Below are 23,298 nucleotides of genomic sequence, written 5' to 3'. Positions count from 1 at the left end.
ATCAATAAACCGCGTGTGCATTTTCAGACTGTTATAGATAACATCCGAGAATTCGCGTATATCGTTGATAATTAATTTCTCTCTCATGTTTACTATTGTTTTAACAACATCAAAGGAAACCATACGAACTGTATTATAAAAAGTGAAATAAAACTACCCACGATAACCTTACGACGAAAGTCTGTTTTAATAAAACTGAGTATCCGTACACAAGCATGCCTCTATCGTCACGAATTAGTAAAATACTACTGACTTGGATTTTGATTGGGTCTGTGTTTAATTGGTAGGCTGTGTCATACTCAAAAGGTATGCAAATGTGGCATTTCATAAATAAAGTTATATATTTCTAGAAACCCAAAATTTGCTTGTCAGTTGCGGAAAGAGGCGTTACCTCTTGTGCAGCGTTGTGAGTTTTTCACCATTGCACTATGAGCCGAAAGTATTTTCTTGCGCTTTCCTTATCAATGTTTGGTCTGACTGTTTGTAGCTCTTTCACAGAACGGATAAAAACGCTACACTCAGTGAGACTGGAACTGCGAAACATCACAGACGCATTTTCGCAGGTCAACACGTTACCACACAGCTGGCGAAGAAGTATGTGTCCTACCTTCCTCTTACGAGACCAATAGTGGCTAGAACTCGTAAACCGCTATTTGACGGACGAGATTAGTTGCGATTTCCACGTGCAACGACTTTCCTGGGCTGAAAACCCCAAATTTACAATCTTTTGTTACACCTCAAGCGATAATAACTCAGATTATTCAATGGAAATGACAGGTAAAATCAAGTGAACTTTGAGGCTTAATTCCGTGCACACCAGGAAGTAACTCGTCGATCACAGAGTTGCCAAACGTGCGTTGCCTTGTTGCCAAATCTCCGTTACAATACCAGCAGGAAGAAGACGAACCGATGTGATCCTACAGTGGGCTGGGAAGTGACCATAGCTGGTGTCTCTAAGTCGCGGTTGCTACGGCCTGTAATACGTAATGCGTCCGATTCGCATTTCTGTAACTAGGTTTAGGGACTGGAGCGTAGTTACTAGCAATACTCAGAACTGACTACAAACTAAGCATCGTAGGTGTACTCAAAACTAAGAAACTCATTCACAGACGTTTTCGTGCTTCGCCGATAATCAAGCACAACAAACAATAAAAATAAAAAGGAGTGCGTGTGTGTGTGTGTGTGTGTGTGTGTGTGACAGAGAGAGAGAGAGAGAGAGAGAGAGAGATAAAAATAAAAAATAATAAGAGAGAGAGTAAAAGAGAGTAAAGAAATTGAATCATGGTATGTAAAGAAATCTTTCATTAAAGTGACACGTTCCATATCATTACGAAATATCGTATTCATGTTCTATGAAACAAGAATTAATCGAATGTAATCTAATCTAATCATATCATATTGATGACTAGCCATGAAGAGTCATGAATTACCGAAATTTTTGCCAATACCAGTAACCAAATCTAAACTTGAAAATAAAAGTCGACAATTTTTCTGATAAACTGGGACTTCTGATAAGACCCTTTCGTCCCTGTTAATTAACCACGCAAGATGTCTGATATACCTCTATTCTGAAGTAACAAAGTGTGCATGTATTTAAAGATGAAGTGCATGATGTGAAGTTGTGTGACGGAGATACGAACCCAACACGGTTCTTTCCCTGCCTACGGAATCCTTTTCATGTTACTATCAAACATCAGCAATTACTCGTAAATTACATTAAAACCAAAGTAACTGATGAAGACGTTACTTGATAACAAAAACGCGCTGCCTTTGTTCATTTTCTTGCGTCTAGAAATGGCTGTCGAGTACTGCCAAAGCAAAAGGCAAGAGATCTTACTGCCTTCCGATAGAAGTCGCTGTCAGTTCTTCCATGTGATTTGGTCGACATGACCTGTTTCAATTTGTGTATGACAGACAATGTTTTAGAAAATCAATTGTTTTCCTTTGCAATAAACAGAAAGATTTTCATTCTAAGCTGTCCAAGCACTAAATTTTCGCAATATTAGTTCGAATTTAATATTCGCTTCTATAATGTAGGAAAGTATTTCACACTTGCAAAACTCGCATCCAACTCATTGACCTTACACTTAGTCACTGACCATAAATTCTAGCTTAGAGTGACACCAGATTAAGTAACCTAATGTAGTGAAAACTGTTTGCCACTGTTCTTTCTCACCAGAAAATACACAATTCACTAATTGGGCTCTATAAGTACACTGTAACAGTAATTTCTGTGTGTATGCAATGCAAACGGATTGTAGATTTTACTGGTGCTATCTCTTCCACTTCTGTATACAATATCCCTGATCTAAACGGGCCCTTTATCATTATAGGCCCAGGGCAGTGCTACATCATACTGATAACAGTAATGTGCTTATACTTACAACCTGACTGTTCTTTTTACCTGATTTTGTAATCCGTTAAATAAAACAACATGACCTTCCAGTGGGAGACATTTCGTCCCCCTTTACCTTCTGTGAATTTAGTCAGTAAGCTTTTTGCCTTCCAACCAGTGAAATGCGGTAGAGTACGGCCGGCAAATGATTCACAAACCACGATTTAGTGCCGTTAAGGCGATTTATTTAAATGTCACAAGACTGCACATAGGTGCAATCGATTTCGAGGTGCAAAGTGTTTGTTATCTTACTTTTGTGACGGTGGGAATAAGTGATTTCCAAAGAATTTTTATTGTACTGAAATAATCTTTTGTCACAAAGTAACAAGGGAAGTGTTTTATTCGTATATATTTTGTAGGAAACTGTAATCGTGATGGAAGATTATACACGTGAATGTTTGACACAATTGGTAGGAGAAAACGCTGCATATTAACCAAACCCCGCGCCTCCTGTCCATATCCTCCTGTGACACGAGCACGGGATTCTCCTCGCATACCGCTACAGAGTTGTTCCCAGTACAGCTGAGAATTGGCAACATCGTCACAAACATTAGGCAACACTGTGACAGTGCAATCACTTCTGCGTATGGTACTGAATTGATTCGCTAAATTCACTTGATATTCCCTTTCCATTTGAATGACTCGTGCTATATAGTCCTCATGTAAACTAAGACACTGAGACAGAAAATTCAATTTTTTGCCTAAAGAAATGCTGTTCTTCACATAAGTGAAAACTTTTATTATCTTACACGATGCATTATGAGGCTGAGCGACCAATACCATGATGAGAGTGGCGTACTGGCAGCAGTGTCCGTAGCCCGGTGCTACCGCCTGTGTCTCGTGTCAGAACGGCTCAATCAGTCGTCAGTTGTAACCGTGGTAGGGGCCAACGTGTGCGAGCTTTTTTTCTGATATATTTTAAGGAGCTGCGAATTTACAGAAAAAATTCTATATCGAAATCGGAAGAAAACCTTCTCACATCAAATCCTCTTGGTAGCTCGACTCAGTAAGTTGTGTTAATGGTCACAGATCTTGGCTTTCTGACTGACAAGCTGCTTCGCAATACCAGCGTCTCTGAAGAAATTCGAATCGACCATCAGCGATGCGAATTACAATACTGTTCTTCACTTAAGACTCACATGCCAAGGTGATAAGTATGAAGGAAATGAACCTCTTGATTACTATAGGGCCCCTTTGCTAAATTTCTACAGTAGCAATTAGGAACTCCCTGCAGACATTTGCTAACAGCGGCTCTAGCAACTTACTTTTTCTCTGGGTAGCTTCAAATATGGGCAATTTTGTCGCCTTAAATCCAATAGAATATTTTAAATATCACTTGTGAACAGCGTTCACTTCTCCATTAATTAAGGTATAGACCTCAAAACAAGCAGTTTGCCTGAGTAGCTATAGAACAGGTTCTGATAGGTACTGACACAATGTTTTGCATCCATTTACCATAGAGAATCAAAGAAAGAAACCAAAAACATTACATTGCATTTACTCTCTGTACCTTGACTAACACATGTGAATCCATGACAATAATAAATTATTTAAGAACCTCCCGTGAAAGGAAAAAGAACAAAAAGTGACGCTTTAATTGTAGAGCACTGGATCGGAAACAATGAAATTAATTCTATGCCACATGGATGTATTGCATCCTAGTGTAATAAAATAATCATTAAATAAAAACGGTTTTGTGCCTCCTTTGCTATCAAGAGTGAAACACAAAGACAGATTTTGTGGGTTACCACTCAACAACATTAAAGCAATTTACATGGTCGAGAGTGCGGAGTGGAGCAGACGTCGGCAGAAGGCGAGACAATGCAGTGCCTCAGCCCCCGCTGGTAGGCAGTAAACGGGTCCCAGAGAACTCAGCCGCAAGCGGTGTTCAGAGGCAGATGGTCGGCAAAGAAATCTTTCGCTAAAACATTGTTGGACCAAACTATTATTACCAGTGTGACAGAAAGCGAAAATTGTAGTCAAGAATAAGGTACTAAGACTGAAGTCAAGACCTCCTCTGTGAAGTGCCGCAGTCTACAATGTTGCCAGATCGAGCATACTGCCGGACATAGGATTCTGAGAGGAGCACGACTGTATTGCCCACCTTACGTGAACGACTCGGCGGTCAATTTTTTGCCCTATATACTGTATCTACAACACATATTGCATACTGAAGACCCATAAGAATTAAAAAAACAGAAGTAGTTTATGAGAGCAATGTACACTATAGCGTTCGAAATATTCATAGTATTGTAAACGTGTGTGTAAACGCCTTCCAATGCCCACTCAAGGAAGACAAAGATACACCGTCTAGCTTCAATATTATGAATTCGCCTCAGTTTGCGGATGAACTCAGACTTAGGTTGATAATAATTTTGAATATTTAGCAGTACTGTGCCCATTGGTGTTAAACTCGTTTTCAACCAATGATTCCCACAGCTACAGGAACACTAATTGTGACACCTCATAGACAAAATACTTACGCAGTGTCATCAGATGAAAAGATCAACCTGAAACAAACTGTGGGAAGTTTGTTTTACAACCCTCGTACCTGGATAATTAGCTTTTTCCTATTTGAGATGTCTATGAACGTTGCTGCTTGAGACAATTTAAGACGAAACTAAATTCCTTCAACTACGACAATGTTTAAAGAAATCGTCTTAACGGCACTAAATCGTGGTTTGTGAATCGTTTACCGGCCGTAATCTGCCACATTTCGCTGGCTGGAAGGTAAAAAGCTTACTGACTAATTTCACAGGAGGAAAAGAGGGACGAAATGTCTCCCACTGGAAGGTCGTGTTGTTTTATTTAAATGATTACAAAAAAATGGCTCTGAGCACTATGGGACTTAACATCTATGGTCATCAGTCCCCTAGAACGTAGAACTACTTAAACCTAACTAACCTAAGAACATCACACAACACCCAGCCATCACGAGGCAGAGAAAATCCCTGACCCCGCAGGGAATCGAACCCGGGAACCCGGACGTGGGAAGCGAGAACGCTACCGCACAACCACGAGATGCGGGCTAAATGATTACAAAAATCAGGTAAAACGAACAGTCAGGTTGTCAGTTGTTAGTCAAAAGAGTGTCTTGCATGTGTTGAGTGTTGAGTGAAACGCCCACAACATTTCTCTGTAAAACCTCCTCCTTTTCCTAAGAGTGTGACACTATTACGATAATTAAAGGATACCACACAAACTCTCCACTGGGAACCGAAATTTGTAGTAAAGTTAAAAAAAAAGAGATATCATGAGAAGTCGTAACTCAATTGAATGCTATTATCAGAAGTTTTAACGTAAATAAAAGCTGTTATCAGATGTTCAACGCAAATAAATGTTATTCGAACACTTTCGAGATGCGAGAAATAAATATGGTTTTCTTATCTGATTTCCTGTAGTACTCTTGAGATGATAGTAACCTCCAGCGATCTCCTCTTAAGAATATATACTTAATAATAAGAATCAAATGCAATAGGAAAATCAAATGATTAATGATGGGCAGAACCAAAAGCTTCACCTCCCCTCCCCTATTCTGCTGGTTCTGGCTACGTACAGATCCAGGGCAGCGTTATTCGTATTCGTTGCGTTGAATAAAAATAAAAAGGAATTCAATTAGTAACTTTGACTTTATTTATTCATGCTAGAAGTGATAATAAAAGAAAAATCCTACTGTTCTTAGTCACAACAAATAGAAAGAGGTACTCTCAGTCTTACAATCAGGATAATTACAAGGTTAAGTAAATACCCCTCATCCCCATAAAACACATTATAAAATAAATGAGGGAAATAATGAACAAAAAGCAGCAAGTTTATTAAGAAAAGGTACAAGGATAGATAGAAGCAAGAAGGAGGGGGTAAATTTTGTGCAGTGACAATGGCCTTAGAGATCTGCGGCTACATTTTAAAACACAGCACTGTCACTGGAATAAAAGCAGAAGGAGCCACTGAGCAAAGGATTGGCGGGGGTGACCAAGAAAGTCATACGCGCAGCAGATTATGAATGGTGCCGGATGCACTAGGTGTGCTGAAGTAATGAGGAAGGCGGAGTAACGAGTGGAATGGCGTACTGATGAGAAAAATAACCTCACCGTTGAACAATAAAGAGGATGAATAAAATCTTGAATGGTACATGTACATCAAAACGCGACTTTACATCGCTGAAAGTATGTACTTTGACTACATCTAAATAAATGCGTAAAACAATCTGAAAATATCTTTTTCCTGAGGTCAGTTAGTTCACTGACAAAGAGACCACACGGCTATCGGACTTTGGTATATATATATATATATATATATATATATATATATATATATATATATATATATATTTATTTATTTATTTATTTATTTATTTGTGGTACACAACGTTCAAAACTCGAATATCAGCCCTCCACAGCATGTCTTTGAAATTCTCAAAAGTTATTCAGAAAATAGACTTTGAAGCTTTCGGCGTTGTAATACGCTTGAAGCACTGTGGCAGAAGGCTTACCTACCATGTGGGTGATTCAGATTCGATGCCTGTCCATGGTAAAATTTTAAACAAAAGGCCATGTTCCATGGACATGTCCGTGAAGCTTAAAATACATGAGGTTGAAAAAATTAATGTGATATTTTTCGCTTCAAGCAACCTATATTAACAGTCTTGTATAAAAGATCTGTAATTAGGAATTTACAAAGTCTGCTGAAAAATAATGTCTCCGAATTTTTTATGCAAAAACTCTTAAAGCTTTAAATAAAACAAACTTTATTAATATTCTACATCTTTAGTGTTCATGTCTACGTATTTATTTGTCAAGTCACCCTGGCGACGTAGCACGTTTCTCCCACCGAACGACCAGAATGTTTGACTTCTTTGACGGAGCCACAACCTCAACTCCGCTTGCACCGCTTCATCACTATCGAAGTGAGGTCCACGAAGGCGTTTTTTTAAGTTTTGGAAACAGATGAAAATCGGCTGGAGCCTAATCCGGATTGTATGGACGATGATCGACGACAGGGACCCCCAAGACATCGCATTGTTGCAGAAGTCACAGCGCTCGTGAATGGTCTGGCCTGTCATGCTGTAGAAGAAGGTGTTCCATGAATTGACAAACTCTTCGAAATCGAAGCTCCATTACGGTACACTGTTTCTTATGCACTTGCACCGACCAAGATGGCGCAGTGGTTGGCACACTGACTCGCATTCGGGAGGACGGCGGTTCAACCCAACGTCCGGCCATCTTGATTTTTAGATTGTCCGTGATTTCCATAAATCATTTCAGGAAAATGCTGGGATGATTCCTTTGAAGGGGCACGACCGACTTCCTTCTCCATCCTTCCCTAATCCGACGGGGCCGATAACCTCGCTGTTTGGTCCCCTCCCCCAAATCAACCAACCAACCATGCACCGGCATAGTTACGTTACATACAGCCATGTTACGCGCAGCAGTTCGGAGCCCTTTAGCGGCAGAAGACTATAAATACGTAGGCATTGAGAGTAAAGTTGCATAATATTAACAGCTTTTTCCCATAAAAATTCGGAGGCATTACTTTTCTGCAATCCCTCGTACATTTAGAATGAATTTTTTTTATAAATGTATGTGTGTGTGTGTGTGTGTGTGTGTGTGTGTGTGTGTGTGTGTGTGTGTGTGGAGATGCAAAAATGTTGAAGTTTGTGCGAAATCTTATGGGACTTAACTGCTAAGGTCATCAGTCCCAAAGCTTACACACTACTTAACCTAAATTATCCTAAGGACAAATATACACCCACATGCCCGAGGGAGGACTCGAACCTCCGCCGGGACCAGCCGTACAGGAAGAATGCATTTTCATAAAAATGATAACTAAATATGTGTTAATTAGCAAATATTTCTTTGTATTTAAATGACTTAGGTATTCAAACTGAACGAAAAGAGAGAAAAAAAAATGACTGAAACAAGGCCCAACCAGCGATCCAGCAATAACGTCTCGAGCGCTGCTGATCTTTTTTCCCCATATTAATGTATTTTAAGAGTCACGGAACTGGTCGCAGAATGTGCACATGATATCTTAACAATGTTTTACCACCCTGTCCGTTCTTCTTGTCAGTGTGTTCCATATATTTCTCTCCTCTCAGATTCTGCGCAGAACGTCCTCATTCCTTAACTTATCAATCCAAAAATTTTCAACTGTAACACCACATCTCAGATGTTTCGATTCTCTTCTGTTTAGGTTTCCCACAGTACAATTCTCAGATATTTCTTCCTCAAATTAAGGGCTATGGTTGACACTAGGAGATTTCTCTTGGCCAGGAATTCCCTTTTTGCCAGTGGTATCTGCTTTTTATGTCCTCTTTGTTCTGTCCTCATGGGTTATTTTGCTGCCTAGGTAGCAGAATTACTTAACTTCATGTGCTTGATGACCACCAATACTGATGGACGATGGTAATATTGTCACTGTTCTCACTTTTGCTACTTATCATTACTTTCGTCTTCCTTCGATTTACTTCTGTACTCATTAGACTGTTCATTCCATTCAGCAGATCCTATAATTCTTCTTTACTTTTACTGAGGACAGCAACGTTATCAGCGAATCTTATCATTCATATCCTTTCACTTTAATTCCACACATGAAATTTTCTTTCATTTTCACCATTGCTTCTTCGATACACAGAGTGAACAGTAGGGGCGAAAGACTGTATCCTTATCTTACACCCTTTTTAATCCGAGCGCTTCGTCCTTGGTCTTCCACTCTTATTGTGCACCCTTGGCTCTTGACATACTATACATTACTTGTCTTTCTCTGTAGGTTGCCCGTATGTTTCCCAACATTTCGAACATATTGTACGAACACATTGTCGAACGCTTTTTCCAGGGCAACAAATCCAGTGAAGATGTCTTGATTTTTCTTTAGTCTTGCTTCCGTTATCAAGCTCGTCAGAACTGAGTCTCAGGGGCCTTCATATTTCCTCAAGGAAAACTGATCGTCATCTATCACATCCTCCACAAATATAAAAAATTACAAAAATTCGATTCCCATCCGAGTGACTACATTTTACGGTTGCTCTTTGAAGACGCTATAAGGCGAATTCGTTGTTGTGGTTCCAGATGGCCCGCTGCACCTTACCCGCGGACACATCCCCACGACGGACCTCGCAGCGTCTCCCTTAGGGCGGGACCACTCAGTCCTAGGAGAGCCGAGCGTCTCCGACGTAACGGAGAGGTTCAGTAGGACGGGCAGACGCGACAGCGGCTATTAGCTGGACCCCCGTAGCCGTTCTGCTCCGCGGCCTAATTGCAGACCCCACTCCCCCCACACCCCTCACCCCCCCCACTACACCCACCGCGCCGTGACGTCACAGCCGGCAGACGCTATCGGTCGGCGGCCATCTGCTATCGCGAGCGCCTTCGTCGGCGAGGCCCATATTTCAGGCGCGCCCGGAGGCGGCGAGTGGTTGAAAATAGATGGTCGGCGCGCCTCCCCAGCTCACTGGGAATTTCAATTAAGCTCTAATTAGTTCGCCGTGAGCCATTATCGGGGGCTGCTGGGCCCGGCTGTAGCTGCGTGCGTGTCCCTGCCGCGCCGGCAGACGCCCACTACTTGCACAGTACCAGACAGGAGCGAGTGCCTCCAGCCGCCGTGTGCCAAACAGACCGCCGCCGAATTACATGCAAATCGCCAGCGGCGCCGGTTTATCGCCTGTTATCACGACACCGCAGGAAGCGGAAGGCGCATATACAGTGCGGGGCGTCTGTGGCGCTGGCATATTTCATCTGTCGTGCAGTGGCTTCCTGTGACTGCGCTGTGTAGCACCTTGCTGCTATAAGTAACCATTCATTTACATTCAGTCGCTGTAAGGAAGGAAGCAAAGTGCTGAATCTCGAGGATGTGCACATCAGTAGAGAGCTCTAGGTTACACTTAAGATCCGCAGGCTCGCGCAAAATAACGCAGCACCGACACCTGAAGCACTTTCTCATGTTGAGCTTCACTAACACACCTCAACTGACCGTCTCCTGCCGACCTGTACGCTTTAACCGTTCTGGTTACTATCTGTACGTTTGTGTACAGGCTTCAGCTGTAAAACTGCACTTCTCCTACAGTGTGGTGGTCATTCACAATCTCTCTGTCTCTCCCTCCCTCCCGCCCTCCCTCCCACCCTCTCCCCCTCTCTCTCTCTCTCTCTCTCTCTCTCTCTCTCTCTCTCTCCCTCTCTCCCTCTTTCTGTCTTTCTGTCTTAGAGAACCACAGGGCACTACCTCCCTCCTAACCTCTCTCCCATAGCACGCTGTCGACAACACTGAAGAGTTATAAATATTTCGATGTCAGACTACGCCAGAATGCTAAAAAGTTGTATTCGGCAACTACTTTTAGAGTGACTAATCGTCTCACAGACTATAAATTTTTATAAAAATTCTATGTGCCACGTCCCAACAACTTGCAAATAATATTATGGACTTTAAAATGTCGTGCCATACTGGAGCACCAGCTACATTTAAAGTTCGAATAAACCGGGTCACAATTTTTGAACTATATGGAAAAAAACTAAGTTAGTTACAAACTACAGTCTGCACACACTTTATTCAACATGTAAACGTTACTACAGATATCTGGATTTAGGTTATGACATGTTCAGTATGCCTGCCATCATTGGCCATGATGTGGCCCAGACGAATAGCGAAATTCTGCATGATCCGCTAAAGTGTTGGAAAATGGATGCTGCCGATGACCTCCTTAATGGCTGTTTTCAACTTAGCAATGGTTCTGCGGTTATTGCTGTACACCTTGTCCTTAACACAGTCCCACAAAAAGGAGTTACACGTTTTCAGATCCGGAGAATGGCGGCCAATCGAGGCCCATGCCAGTGGCCTCCGGGTACCCCAGAGCCAGAATGCAGTCCCCTAAGTTTTTCTCGAGGACATCAAACACTCTCCTGCCCACCCCCGGTAGCTGAGTGGTCAGTGCGACAGTATGTCAATCTTAAGAGCCCGGGTTCGATTCCCGACAGGATCAGAGATTTGTCTCCGCTCAGGGACTGGGTGTTGTGTTGTCCTAATCATCTTCATTTCATCCCCATCGACACATATGTCGCCGAAGTGGAATCAATTCGAAAGACTTGCATCAGGCGAACGGTCTACCCGACGGGAGACCCTAGTCACAGGACATTTATTTATTTAAACACTCCTTGGCTTCGATGGGGTGGAGATCCTTCTTGTATGAACCACACCACCTCTCCTGCGAAGAGAAAGTTCAAAGTCGCACACTCAGCCGGTAAAGTCGTGGCGTCGGTCTTCTATTTGATGTCCTCCCTCGTGGTGGAACAATCAACTCGGATGTGTGCTGTGCTACCCTCAGGAAATTGGGAAAACGACTTCAACGCGTTCGTCACCGCAAAAATTCAAACGAACTTCTACTTCTGCATGATAACGTACGGTATTGGCTCAAATGGCTCTAGGCACTATAGGACTTAACATCTGAGGTCATCAGTCCCCTAGACTTAGAACTACTTGAACCTAATTAACCTAAGGACATTACACCCATCCATGGCCGAGGCAGGATTCGAACCTGCGACTGTAGCAGCAGCGCGGTTACGGACTGAAGCGCCTAGAACCGCTCAGCTACAGCGGCCGACTTAACGCAAAGAGTCATATAAGTCTTCGCACCCGAGATGAGCTCACAAAACTTCATTGGACTGTTCTTCCTCATCCACCCTACAGCCCGGACCTCGCACTTTTCGACTTCCATCTTTTTGGCCCAATGAAGGACGCATTCCGCGGCAAGCAGTACGTGGATGATGGGCAGTTTATTGTGGAGCAAGACGTTGGCTCCGTCGTCGACCAGTAGAGTGATACCATGCGGGCATGGAGGCCCTCCCAGTAACGTGGCGTAGGCCCGTCGTGCTGAATTGAGATTATGTTAAAAAAAATGGGGGGGTTTAATAGCCAGAAGAGTAAGACCTGCTTCCAGGAAAAAAAAAAGGCGTTGTATTACTTACTAAATGCCCCTCGTATTTCCAGTTTAACAGACATGCAGTGGGTTAGGAAATCAACTGTGTTCCTTTGAAGGGAGACTTTAGGAGATCACAAAAGTCTACATGGTGGCTCGGCCTTGCGATGTGGCGCTGTGGTAGATCCGGCAGTCGTATGCTGTTCAAATCCTCCTTCCGGCCATCTAGTAGAATAAAATGGTCTCTCTCACACATTTTGAAGATTTTCGAAAAACATAAGCAAATCAAACGTCCACTAAACCGCATAGCTAAACCATTCCTTTTTACATAAGTGCAGACTTACATTATTTGATATGGGCGTGCATGAAAACATGTCGACTCTATGTTTAAAAGTACGACAAAAATGAGCAGCAAACACAACTGTCAGACAATGCCTGCTATAGATATGTACTGTAGACAGCCCACTGACAAAAAGATAGAGGAGACATGTGGGAAACAGATAATGCAACTGGTGTTAGAAAAATGGTTCAAATGGCCATGAGCACTATGGGCCTTAACATCTGAGGTCATCAGTCCCCTAGAACTTAGAACTACTTAAATCTAACTAACCTAAGGATATAACACGCATCCATGCCGGAGGCAGGATTCGAACCTGCGACCGTACCGGTCGCGCGGTTCCAGACTGAAGCGCCTAGAACCGCTCGCCCACACCGGCCTGCTAATGGTGTTAGAAAATGAAACAAATTTTAAGAGGTGGGTGGACATAAATATCAATGTTGTCGGTCTGGCAACAAGTAAGGAGCGGACGTTTCATGCAAGACATTATTGCTGTCATCTTCATGATTATTAGATTACTATTATTTTATTATCAAACGAAGAAAGCTGTACAGTTGCAAGGGCATTCGGAAAACGACAGGTCTAATCTTCAGGCAATGCTGAGTACATCTTTTCTTTGTCGACTGCCTCTAATCAAGTTTGTTATCCAGTAAACAAAGTTGTGCTTCAGGTACAACTAAAGGCAGCAACTCACCTTCTAGTTGCAGAGAAGGTGCAACAGGCACGCCAGAAATCTGCAAAAGAACATTTCGTGGTGTTAAATTGGACATATTGCTTTAAAAAAAGTTATAGACTATTCCTACACTACCTCTAATAACTAAAAAGCATATTCGTAGAGTTTACATCTTTTCTACGAACAAATTAAAATGATTTGACAGGCACTGCTAGTGACAAGCATCGTACTGCAGTAAGCAATCCAGCTGCTACCTACTGTATTACTAAATAAGCCTACTACCTTTCCCCAGTGAGCTGCTCTGTTTGACCGAACAGAAACTGAATACAAGCAATATGTATGTGAATACTATTTTCATTCCGACAGCTATTGGTCTCTCATTATCTCTGTTGACCATGCTTCATAACAGTATGATAATTAATTGCTATAGCTTTCTTGGCTAATATATGGTCACATTTAAATTAATTCGAATCCAATCGGTGCAAATATAAATTGACACTTTCAGCAGTAAATCCTGAACTAAATTATGAAACCGATGTTAATTTCGTGTCATGTTACAAATAGCAGTTATTAATAAATCAAACCAACATTTGGAGCCCTGGATCCCAAACGAGCGGAAGTTTTACGGTTTTGCGAATGTTGTTCTGCGGCTGTTCACCTCTTACAGCTGAATGCATACCGTAAAATTCAGTAAAAAAGCTAAATATGTTGCCATCACTTGCTTTTTTTTTTTTTTTTTTTTTTTTTTGGACATTGAAAGTCATCTTAATTTCGGTTTCTCCAACGAAAATTGTAATACACAGAAAACAATGAAGTAGTCTCTCAATATGAAAAAAAGAAGGAAGCTGTTTTGTTCTTTGCCTATAAAAAACAAGTTGCATAACGTTTATTTTATATGACACTACCAGCACAATAAAGTACTAGAATTACATTGGTTAAATATAACAATATAATCATCTTATTTTCCAAAACGGCATTGCAGGCCTAATTTTCGATACACCACAAATAACAGGCCGAAAACGTGGTTCAACAACACAGTCTTGGTTATAGCCTTGAGCTGCATATGTATGTTACCGTGAATTAACATGGAATCATTATATCGAAGTCTGTTAAAAAAATTACGGTAGTTTGTCCAAAAATTTTTTCTACGCATACCTTTTACTTATTATGCATTGTCTCCTCCGCAATTGATAGACCTCTTCCTACGCCGTTTCCATTTAAGGAAGCAGTCTTGGTACGCCTCTTGCTGGATCGTTTGCGAATTTTCGTTTGTCTCGTCTATCGTTGCAAATCTTCGTTCTTTCAACGTCGCTCTCAACTTTGGAAAACTTTTCCCGACGCATTGTGAAGATTTAACCTTGGTCTCAACATTACAACCGTAGACCCACGTCTCATCACCAGTTGTGATTCTCTTACGGAACATCTCGTTCCCATTTGTGTGATCTAAAAGCTCTACACATGTTGCTAGGCGAAGGTCTTTCTGGTCTTAACACATGAACCGCGGGACGAACTTGGAGGCAACACGATGCTTTACAAGATCCTGTGTCAAGATTTCATGACATGATCCAACTGAAATGTCACATTCTTCTCTGACAGTCAGTCTTCGTTTGGCACGTACAATTTTGTTGACCTTTCCGACATGAGCGTCGTCGATAGACATCGAAGGGCGTCCAAAACGAGAGTCGCCCTTAACTTTCTGTGTGAAGCATTCGTAACACCGATTACGGCTTAACCACTCATCATTTGGCGTGTCTCTGTAAACGTTTTCTTGAGTTGTACACAAAATTTAATGCAGACGCTTTGCTTCTCTGCCTCTGCCATCTCGAAGATCGCAAACTGTACGACACAACGTTCTACTCTATACAGCACTGTTCATTACCTAACAGTCATACAACACTGAAACTTCTGGCAGTTACACCATTAAACACAGGCGTGTGCAGGGATGCCAACCGCATTTCGCTCCAGCACACCTTTGGCGCGAAATTACCAATGTTCCGTACATTTTTGAACAGATTTCGTAGAAATAGCTTTAAGTCGAATCCATAGGAAATGGCACAAGTTTTTGAGATGCAAAAGCTTTGTAGGCGAATAATAATAAAAATCCAGAAGACAGAACGTAAAGTTCTGAAATACATGTCGGTAACAGAATTTCTCCTTTCATAAGGCAGATGTTTTCTCCAATTAAAAATGTTACCAGAGTAAGAAAAAAATATAAGTACTTTACTTCAGAGCGATGTTAGACAATGATACGTCGAGAACATAGATATCATGCATGCGCAACTGACATTAGACACTGTACTTTAATTATATTCAATTTAAAACCAAAAATGTGATGAAGATTCAATTGCGTTAACGAGTAACTTGTACTAGTATGTATCCCAGAGCACTGTGCAGGATTATACAGTGTTACTCCACCAACATTCGCTCTGCAAGCCATCGGCAGGTCCAGAATCTTGTTCGCGACTTTCTCCGCTCTTCTTCGACAACCACTAACAGAACTAACGCATCGGTTATTCACTCGTCCATTTTCGTACAGAGACTGTGTTATCTATGCTGCAGATTCATCCGGGAACTACCGTTGGAGAGCGCATAGGTCACAAATCACGTTGAGAAGCATTTCTGTGAGATATAGCACGTCTGGCGTGATTCACGGTAACAAATACGTCCCGTGTGAGGACCGTTTTAGTTTGGACGACATATAATTTTTCTGAAAAAGAGAACGTTGTCACATTTAGGCTGCAGTATTTATCATTTATTTGCTGGTACTGGCCAATTTAGACTGCGGAGTATTTCGAGCACATACAAGTAGTTATAAATGACGAGTTCTGGACTTAAAGGGGCACTTACCTCAAGATAATAGGATTTCAAGGGGCGCGATTTTAAAGGGACGCGTTTTAGAGTGGCAGTATTTCCCAAGGGCAGGTTCTGAAACATTATCATCTTATCAAAAATTACTTCGAAAGCCAGGTTACACACTTGTGATACTTATATTCAATGTTCCCCCCCATCTACTCCCCCTGGAGAATCACCAACAATTGATCAAGGTCAGCTCCACCCCTCTCCTCGCCCTATCCTTCCCATCCACTGAAATAACAAGCTTAAAGCCCTTCCCTCAGCTCTTCTTCTACAACTGGAGCACGTTAATGGGTGGGTTCACTATAGCGGGAGGGTAAGGGTGTAGCTGTTTGTTAATAACAAATTATTTTCATTGTGATTACGTTAGGTCCTGTTGTTTTAGGTCTGGGGTATGAGTATGCGTTGGTAACAAATTAAGTCTAATATTACGCGATTTTCGGGGTTCGCAGCACCAGTTGGGACAACACAAAGAGATATGTAAGTACTAACTGTTACCTGCTGCTTTGCTCATGTATCAGAAGTTTTGTTATGATGTGTGATGGTGAGCAGGTAAGCTTGTAATTATGTGGGATATCTGTGTATGTAGTGGTGTAGAGACGTATGTATAAAACTGTGTGGAATGACGGTGTCTAGGGACACAATGAATACGTTTCTATTATTTTGCTGTATGTCGAATTTGAAAGCATCCATTATACTTTCTAATTACATTTAAAAAATGACTCGTTTAATTACATTTGTGGAAAAGCAGAGTTTTTAGGGGTTTCTCTGGCTCACCTAGTACCGGATACGATATTTTATCACCAGAGCAACACATAACAACCTTTTCTCCATTCCATTTTAATACGTTATGGTGCCTACAGTTTCGATTCATTCCCCGGTGATGACTAATGTATGACTAACATAGTCAGTTAATAGATCACAAGCAAATGCAGTCTCACCAAAAGCTTCACACATACCACGTACAAAAGTACGACTCTGTTTGTCGTTGTGAGTTTTCAAGCTTCTTGAAAGCTGTAAGAGACGAGTGACACTCAGCGTCTAAAATGCGGTTGGCTTGTGACTGTTCTAACGTCTCTGTAACTCCTAAGGCCGCCTGCATTCAAGTTCCGGGGGATATGAGATTGCTCCGGGAATTGATGGATCGAGTAACTTTCGCAGCTTTAGTTCGCTTAGAAGTATGGACTAAGAATTACGTTTGTGAGGTTTATAGTAATAGTTTTAAATATGGTTCTCTGGATTACCCTCCGATGTTATTGTTCTGTTTCCACCAAAACCCACCACCTTATTCAGGTGGCGTAGAAACCCAATTTCATAACCCACGCATACAATAACATTGGAGTTGCACTGTCACTGAATGATCTAGAGACACTAAGAGACACCGAACATCCGCCCAGCGTCGTCTTCATGCCACTCACGTGTACCATATTTAAACACGTTAATAATCCTAAAAAAATACAACTTTCTGAAGTTGCATATGGTCTTTTTCAGGGTTCAACCTATTGCCATACCAAATTCTATCGGAATCGGTTCAGCGGTAGAACCGTGGAAACGTAAAAGAGTGAGTTACTAAGCAATTAATAATACTGGTTTTAGTTTGGAAGTGAGGATTAAACAGGCTGAGAACTGAATACGCATTGTGCTGATTACGTTGAATCGTATTACGCAAAGCATTCAATCAATAAAGGAATTTTCACAAATATGATGAAGTTCAAAAGAGAGATAGTAAGTAGCTTTCCCAGAGAGTAAATATGTTTCCTTAATTTACGTAACTTTCTTCAAATCGATAAATGTCTTGTACACATAATTTGTGAAGTAGCCTCTCTTTTTCATCAGGGTTCAGACTCTCACGCCAAAATTCATGAATATGGGTTCAGTGATTTAGTCGTGGAAACGTAACAGATAAAGTTACTATCGCATTTATAACATTAGCATGGAAGTGTGGATAGGCATGGGTTTAACATGATGAGGATTGTATAAAACTGAATTTCGCCCCAACAGGCCATGAAGGCCCATTGATACCGACAGGCCGCCGTGTCATACTGAGCCTACAGGCAGTATCCTAGCTGGCAAGGCTGCGCTCGCATATCAGAAAAGTGAAATGAAATGTGCGCATGGCTTTATTGGAGGGTAACTCGACTGGGATGGTCGATGATAAAATGATGAGGAGGAAAACGCACACATCCAGATGCGAAAAAAAAAAAAAAAAAGACGGTCAGGCTGGGAACTGAACCCGTATACCCGAACACAAAGCTATAAGAGGAAAATTTTGGAAATTTATGGCAATGTCTTATGGGACCAAACTGCTGAGGTTATCGGTCCCTAAGCCTACACACTATTTAATCTAACTTAAGCGAACTTACACTATAGACAACACACACACACACACACACATGCCTGGGGGCGGACTCGAACCTCCAACTGGGGTAGCCGCACGCACCGTGACAAGACGCCACAGACCTCGCGGCTACCCCGACCGGCCAGTTATAAGAGGCGCATGAGACGCAGCGACTACAATGTGACAGGTTTTGAGACTGATATTAGTACAGAAGTATGGATTGAAAGGGTAGGGGACATAATAAACATTGTATTCATTACGTTGAATCGTATCAAATAGAAGATATCATACAATGAAAGCATTTTCACAGTATGATATAGTTCAAAGGTCAGAGAGTAAATATATAGTTTTTTTAAAGAATAATAGTTGTTTCGTATTTCGCGTTATATTCTTCAAATCAATAAATATGTGGTATTACAAAATTTATATTTTTTTCTATGTTTTCTTCAGCGTTCAAGCTATTTTCATGCCAGATTTTATCAACATCAGTTCGGTGGTTTAGTCGTGAAAGCGTAATAGGCAGAGTTACTTTCGCATATGCAATATGTGTATGGATTAGGTTCGTGTGTAACTTCGTAGAATTTTTGTTTTCATGTTCGTATTCCGGCTGCTATGGGTTTATTTATCGACTGTCGTTTTTTTCATTTGCATTTAACTGCAGCTATTTCAGTTTAAAAATTGTCATTCTGTCATTTGGAGCAAGTGAGTGGAGCTGTGGAGGCTTTAGTGCCAAGTGGTGAAGTCGGAACATCCGCGACACATTCTTCTCTTTGAGTTCGACAGAGGAGTGAGAGCAGCAAGATAATTGTTTCCTCGTTCCTAGGAGGATCGTTTTGACATTAGTGACTTTCCTTGTCCAGGAAGACATTCGGGGTTTGTTGAGGATCGTCTAAACGCATTAATCAACCACGATACGCGTCAGTGTACTTGAGAACTGGCAAATATAATGAACTGTGATCATTCCCTCATCGTGTGACATTTGCAGGCAATGGGGAAGATTAAGAAATGGGGTATATTGGTGCCGCATGCTCTAAGCCAAAATCTCAAAAATTAGCGAGTGGCCGTATGAGCAACTCTGCACGTGAACAACATCGACCATTCCTGTCCTGTATCGTTACTAGTGACGAGAAGTGGCGTCTGTATGCTAACACAAGGAAGATAAGGGACGGTTCAGCCCAAACAAAGCAGCTGCTCCCCGTACAAAGGTCTGCACAAAAGATGATGTTACGCATCTGGTGGAATACCGAAAGTGTGGTGTACTACGAACTGCTTCCCCGAGGAGTAACCGTCGTTGCTGACGTTTTTCGTCGACAATAGTCAACAACTGAGACGTCTGGCAGACGCAGTCCAAGAGTAACGACCAGGAAGACTGCGTGAGGTGATGTTGCTGCAAAACGCCCGCCCACATACCGTTATACTGACAAAAGACAGTGTACAGTATTAGAGTTGGGGAGTCACAGTGCTCCCACCTTATTCACCTGATATTGAGACCGCAGATTTTCACCTTTCCCGCTCTCTATCGAACAACCTTCAAGGAACTTCCTTTCCAGATGAATATGCGCTCTGATCATGACTCGACGAGTTCTTCGCTTCAAAACCACGTGATTTCTACAGTCGCGGAATCTAAAGTACCACAGCGTTGGCAGGCTGTTGTAAATAGTGTAGGAGAGTATATTGTCGCAGAAGAAGCTGAGTAGCACAGTCGCCGTAGTGTAGTGGGTATGATACAAGACTGTTGCATGGAAGGTCGGTCGTGACTCACCTGACGTGTAAAATTCTAATTTATATATTCGTTTCGAGTACATTCTAGGAGTATCCACAAATGGCAAAAAGCATTCTACTGGAATGTTCTGTAGCTGTATATATACCGTATGTGTTCTGGCCGGAGGCAGTGAGCTCCGCGCTCTTCTATGTTTAAGTACTGATAAACTTTCGTTAAGTGAAGTTAGTGTTCGTCACTCATCTACCTACACCTTCTTCTACGTGACAATACTATTGACGACTAAAACCTCTGTTACGTGTATCTGTTGCGTTTATTGACCTTACGGAAAAACGCTACGATCTTATGCACCAACCTAATACTCTCATTTTCCAACGTTTTCTCCTATTTCTATGCTTCCACTATTTTACGCCGGCCGCGGTGGCCGTGCGGTTCTAGGCGCTCCAGTCCGGAGCCGCGCTGTTGCTGCGGTCGCAGGTTCGAATCCTGCCTCGGGCATGGGTGTATATGATGTCCTTAGGTTAGTTAGGTTTAAGTAGTTCTAAGTTCTAGGGGACCGATGACCACAGCAGTTGAGTCCCATAGTGCTCAGAGCCATTTGAACCATTTTGAACTATTTTACGTATTTTTCCTAATTTTTGGCAGTTTTTGGTATTTTTTCCAAATTTTGCACAGTTTTACGTATTCTCCCAATTGCGTGGGTTTCCCACTGCTCTTGATGTCTAGTCAACGTTGCGTCAGCTTCGAGTCGCGTGACGCCGACGTCATAATGCTCTCAACCAGTCGCAATGCAAGATGTGCCCAAAAGTATCCGAATAATTTATCACTGGTAAGCCATCCCTACATTATTAGTGTATTGTGCCATCAGTGACACTCAGCATCTAAAATGCGGTTGGCTTCAGACTGTTCTAACGTCTCTGTAACTCTTAAGGCCGCCTGAATTCAAGTTCCGGAGGATATGAGATTGCTCCGGGAATTGATGGATCGAGTAACTTTCCCAGATTTTTTCGCTTAGAAGTATGGACTTTAAGTTAGAATTACGTTTGCGAGGTTTATAGTAATAGTTCTAAATATGGTTCTCTGGATTACCCTCCGATGTTATTGTTCTGTTTCCACCAAAACCCACCACCTTAGTCAGGTGGCGTAGAAACCCAATTTCATAACCCACGCATACAATAACATTGGCGTTGCACTGTCACTGAATGATCTGGAGACACTAAGAGACACCGAACACCGGCCAGCTTCGTCTTCATGCCACTCACGTGTACCATATTTAAACACGTTAATAATACTAAAAAAATACAACTTTCTGAAGTTGCATATGCTCTTTTTCAGGGTTCAACCTATTACCATACCAAATTCTATCGGAATCGGTTCGCCCGCATCTCGTGGTCGTGCGGTAGCGTTCTCGCTTCCCACGCCCCGGTTCCCGGGTTCGATTCCCGGCGGGGTCAGGGATTTTCTCTGCCTCGTGATGGCTGATTGTTGTGTGATATCCTTCGGTTAGTTAGGTTTAAGTAGTTCTAAGTTCTAGGGGACTGATGACCATAGATGTTAAGTCCCATAGTGCTCAGAGCCATTTTGAATCGGTTCAGCGGTAGAATCGTGGAAACGTAAAAGGGTGTATTACATTGAAATAGTTCTGTTTTTCATTAGGGTATTGTTGTGACACTACGTACCCCAGTATAATATTCCTGTATTTGGTCGCTACGTAAAACTGTGCTAGTGTGTCGATAACTGTAACAGACCAAATAATTATAAAGACGTGTATGTCAGATGAGTAACAGACATTTTATTGTATTAAACAGATTCAACGAAAATGGCAAGGAAAAAATTACTGGATGAGGAGTTTCTCAGGCTACTTTACTGGGAGGGTGAGAGTGGTGCTGAAGGAAGAGACGAATGCGGAGGCGCTGAAATGAACAAAGATTAGTGCGATGACAATGTGCTGAAGAGCTTGTGACAGTCGTTGAAGAAGTGATATTCTGGTAAAAGGACGACAAATTACACCCGTAAAAACCACTTGAAAGGATAATACTGCTAGAGCAGAACGCAGCTGTATTTGTGCCAGGAAGAACAATAGGACTGTTAGGTGTGATAAACGTAAAAGGCTCATTTACAAGACATACCGAGTGTTTACATACCTGATTGTAAGTTATCATGTGAAATTTTATTTCACTACGCATCGGATTGTTAACACTCATTTGATAGCAATAAAACATAAATCTCTACCCTTGATTTTAATTATTTCGGTAACTGGTACGTGCAGCTCCCCAGTATAATGTTCAATGGTAGTGTACGTAGGTGTAGTACTGCAGGGAATATAAAATCAACAATTGTCGTACTTGGATGCAGTTACTATTCTGAGATGAAGAGTTTGGGAAAAAAGCCGTACCAGAACAGACTGATGAAGTCTCAGGAATGTGTTTCTCGGCATCGATGCCATCATAGACAGAAGCGGTAAAGCTTTTCAGACCCGCTGTTTTATCAGAATTCAGATTCAGTGAGACGGAAGCCGAAGGGCCGTTTCCTCCCACGTCACAACCTCATTTTCCCCGCGACCTCTCTCCGCCACAGCGCTTCGGCTTTCAAGCCACTTCCTCGGTGGCCCGGCCATACATCAAACAGGTTGTGAAGCTCGCTTTGGTCGCCAGTCATTTATGCGGCATTATGCAAGTCGATGGCGCATCGGAAATCCTTGGCCCGCCAGCCGAGGCTGGTGCGGGCATCCGAGCCCCGAGCTCGGCGCTCGATGGCTGAGCTGGATCCAGCGGGCTCGGTGAAACCCTTCCACCCTTCTCCCCCCCCCCCCCACCGCCCCCCCACACCCCACTACCAGCAACACCCACCCCCTTTCTGTTTCCAGCAGCGACAAAGCTCAGAGCCGGGGATTCCCCCGCTTCCACATACAATGCCGGCTCAACATAAAGAACGCGGCATGGGCCACCGCATTGTTTCTGTCCCTGCAGTGTTCGCTGCCTGTGGCCGAAATGCGCACGCTGGTGAATGATTGCGACAGAAATCTGAAGGCGCGAGGCAACACATGCGAGGCTTCCGAGAGCGAACTGATGTTTTGTG

General features: G+C 42.3%; 1 protein-coding gene across 1 annotated transcript in view; it reads right to left on the bottom strand.

Annotated features, from left to right (window-relative positions):
• The window catches only part of LOC126456531 (extracellular serine/threonine protein CG31145-like), an 847,422-nt gene that overhangs the window by 405,503 nt on the left and 418,621 nt on the right, over positions 1-23,298 (bottom strand). Inside the window, exon 2 of the mRNA XM_050092281.1 lies at positions 13,331-13,370. The gene's annotated coding sequence lies outside the window, so the exon portion shown is untranslated. The remainder of the gene's footprint in view (positions 1-13,330; positions 13,371-23,298) is intronic.

The sequence above is a fragment of the Schistocerca serialis genome, chromosome 2, assembly GCF_023864345.2.
Source record: "Schistocerca serialis cubense isolate TAMUIC-IGC-003099 chromosome 2, iqSchSeri2.2, whole genome shotgun sequence".
NCBI lineage: Eukaryota > Metazoa > Arthropoda > Insecta > Orthoptera > Acrididae > Schistocerca > Schistocerca serialis.
The sequence above is the reverse complement of the archived record's forward strand: the minus strand, read 5'-3'. Positions and strand labels throughout refer to the sequence as shown.